The sequence below is a fragment of the Cryptomeria japonica genome, chromosome 2 (genome assembly GCF_030272615.1).
Source record: "Cryptomeria japonica chromosome 2, Sugi_1.0, whole genome shotgun sequence".
NCBI classification, from domain to species: domain Eukaryota; kingdom Viridiplantae; phylum Streptophyta; class Pinopsida; order Cupressales; family Cupressaceae; genus Cryptomeria; species Cryptomeria japonica.
In genome coordinates this window covers 136,814,378-136,818,407 of record NC_081406.1, presented here as the reverse complement: position 1 = coordinate 136,818,407, position 4,030 = coordinate 136,814,378, and positions in this window count along the sequence as shown.

Sequence of the window (4,030 nt, the reverse complement as noted above, 5' to 3'; positions counted from 1 at the left end):
CTCTATGAGCTTATCACACTAGCATTCGTACACCAATTGGAGCAACACCATATTTCCTTGTGTATAGATTTGAAGTGATCTTACCAATTGAAGGAGATACACCTTCTCAACATGTGTCACTAAAGGGACTCATTCCAGATGAGGAACAAAGAGTATCAAGGTTACAAGAGCTTGAATTGCTACAAGAGCGTCACCAAAATGCTTATGATCATTTAAAAGCATATTAACAAATAATGGCAAGAAGCTACAATCACAAAGTTAAGCCCACAATATTTTCAGTTGGGAGATCTTGTTCTTAGGGAAAATCCATGCAACCAGCAAGATAGAGAGAAAAAGGGGAAGCTTGAACCAATTTGGTTGGGTCCTTATATCATAGTAGCTGCATACGGATCTAGAGCTTACATGTTGTTTGCACCGGAGGGTGAATGGTTCAAAGAGACAATCAATAACATGCACTTGAAAAAGTTCTATGTTTGAAGCAACAAAAAATCTAAAAAAGTGAAAAAGCAGAAAATCCATAAAAAGCAAAAAAGAGGAAAATACGAAAAATAGTGAAAAAAATTCAAATATATTGGAAAAATGCAATAAAATTGAATGGTGAAAACCTAGTAAATAGGCACTATCTGTCTCTTAGCTCTTATATCTATGAGTTCGTGTTTCTTTCTGCATTCATTTGTCACATCTTGTGTATATTCACAATAAGGCCTTTTGTACATAATTAGGCATAGCCATCTCACCATGTTTTGATCATCATTGTATATCCATAATAAAGTTTATTTCTAGCTGGGAGCAAAACCTTGAACTTATCTAGGGGCAACATTGAAAACTTGGAAAAGTAAAAAATATTGAAAACATAGAAAAAACAAAAACAATTTGGATTTTTAAATAGGAGACAAGCAGTAAAATAATAAAGTAAAACAAAATCAGGACGTAGATGAAATCAAATTGTGAAACTCAAACTTCAGAAGAATCAATAAACAAGTGATAACACATCAACAATCATTAATCAAGATGATTATATCTGTTATGACTAAGAGAACATACATGTGACATACATGATTCAAAAGTTTGTATCTTGATGTTCATTAATCATGTTCCCTACGTAACTCGATGATGTCTGAGACTAGAGTAGCTATGATGGAGCATGGTTATTTTTATTTGTCTATTGTTTTTGGTTTATCTCTTAGTAATATATGTACTTGTCTAAGGACATGATCGACAAAAGATCATCAAGGGCATACTAGGTCATATATGGAAGGGGACGATCCTTGTCTATTAGGAAAGAAGTACTTAGGTCATCTTGGTTCCTTATATCTAGATGCTTGTGTTAACTTTCTAAATCAAAATCCATGTAAGAAATACTCAGGTCATCTTGGTGTAATTGTACCCAAGTGCTTGTATTTTCTTAAAACATTTTAAAAGCTCAATGATGAATTGAAGTACTGATCCGAAATGCGGAAAAGATGACAATATCATTTAGGTAGGTATTTGTATTTTCATTTTCATTTTTAAGTGTTCATTATCATTTGTATTATAATAATCCTTATCATTCATAATCAACGGTTGAAAAATAATGATGGAGTATACTTGGATGAACAAAAACATTTAATCATTTAGGTTCATTTTATCAATCATTTAGGCTCATTTTATTAATCATTTAGGTTCATTTTATCAATCACTTAGGTTCATTTTATCAATCATTTAGGTTCATTTTATCAATCATTTAGGTTCATTGCATTTATTTTATTTAATCATTGCATTCATTTTATTTAATCATTTAGGTTCAATCATGTTAATCATTCAGGTTCATTTATCATTCATTCAAGTTCATTGATTCATTATCATATTCATTAGGCACATTTGCATTTATAGATAGTATTGCATTATAGCTATTTCATAAACATCATTTCATCTATCATCATTCCATATTATCATATCATTTTACATCCATAGCGATCAACATTATAAGAATTTCATTATAAATATCAAAATCAGCATATGATAAGGCATTAAATTATAATCAAAGAATATATCATCAAAAAAAAATTCATATAAATAAAGAATGTAGGTCATATACTCCAAAAATCAACATCATATAGATCATGTATCATCATCATATAGATCATAAAAAAATCATCATAACATCATCATGCATGTAGTAAACATCACAGAGTAACATCATATAGAGTCCATCAATGTCTACATATCATCATAAATCATAAAATGTCCTAGTATAGAATGATATCAAAAAAATCATCAATAGAGTACAAAGTCCCATGATACAATATCAAAGAAAATCAAGTCTAAAGATACATCATGTGGTAACACCACCAGAATCTATATATCTCTGATGAGAAGGATCTGCTCCACCAGATGGTCATGCCCCTAGATCTCGGTCTCAATGAGGTGGCCCCATAACTCCACCACTCCCAGTCTGCAGTTTGGATGGTTGTTGTGTGGACACATAGCTACCTCCTCTCTGACTAGGAGGAACCACACTCTCATGTAATCTGCACCATGAGAGACCTTCTTCCCAATGCGTACCAACTCCCTGACTGTATATGTGGAAAGGGATCTAGAGCCAACCTAATGTATGTGCTGAAGCATGCTCTTTGCCTGCCCATATTGCTCAATAGCAATATCTCTCTCATTCTTGGCAGTATCCCTCTCTAAGGTGAGTGTCTGGACCTATGCTTGTAAATCACCCCTATCATCTTGTGCCTTTGGTACATCTAGCTGTATCGGCTCATCCTCTCCATACACTCCCACCAATCCCTTTTCTATGTCTCCACCTGTTGAGGCATCCACCTATGTTATCCTAGTGATCCTGCACCTAATCAAAAACACATCATCCTCAGAATCTTCATCAAATCTATTGTGAGTTGCTAACACACATGGATCAGGACCAACCTGCCCAAAATCAAGAGGTGTACCTCTCTCCTCTCTCCCCCCCTGGCCTCTATCTGAACCACTCTCTTGGCCCATATCTCTCCCGCCACCTCTTCCTAGACCAGGTAATAGTGGTCCACCTTGCCCTCCACCCCTGCCTGCATCCATGCCTTTGATAGGTGGTACAAGACCTTGTCCTCTAGGCACAAAATTTCCACCCTGAACATGTGTTCTACCACCTCTCCTCCCACCTCAGCCATAATCTCCCTCCTCTCCTTCCCCTCCTCGACCACTCTTTCGTCATCACCTCATCCTTCATCAAGGGTCATCCTCATCATCATCCTCATCCCCTGAGCTAGGTGGTGGATCTGTCGGATCTGTAATACATGGGAATGGATGAGCAACCAAGTATATATCTAGCATACTCCTCAATAGTGCGAAAATCCAATATATGTGGTATCATCTCATAAGAAATAAGTGGGATGGAAATGAACTCTGCATATGTTGCATCAAAAGAAAGAGAAGGACCCCAATCTTGACTGTCCTTGTATGTCCATGAATACAAGGTGACACCCTGTGGACTGCCAAACTATCTAAGCACTCTCTGAATCACCTATCTCTCAATCACAAAAGGAGTCTGCCCAATCAAGTATTTGGTCTGCATGATAACTAGTAATGATTGCACATCATCCATCCAAGGCTCAATCTACATAGGGCCTCCAAACAATTGAGTCCATGGAATCTAGGACCCATCACCAGTACTCAAGCTTACCCAGCTTGTGCTAGGTAATCATGCCATGATATAAATAAATGTATGGTAGTCCATCACTCTGCACCCTATCATGAATAGGTTGTGTGATCACAATATGTTCCCAACACCAAGCCTGTAAGAGAGTGACACCTGAAGATAAATTTCCTGCACCATCGTATACAACCTAGTGAAGATCATGATATAAGTGAGACAACATACAAGCACCCCATGCATATCTAGTCTTGTACTGCATCATATTTGTGATATTTTTCCAAGATCAAGAGCTCAATGAAAAGTACAAAATAGAGACAAAATATAGGACAAGAATAATCTATATTGTCGTCAATAGATAAAAATAGTTGTTACATGAAATGAATATGAGCTTGCATA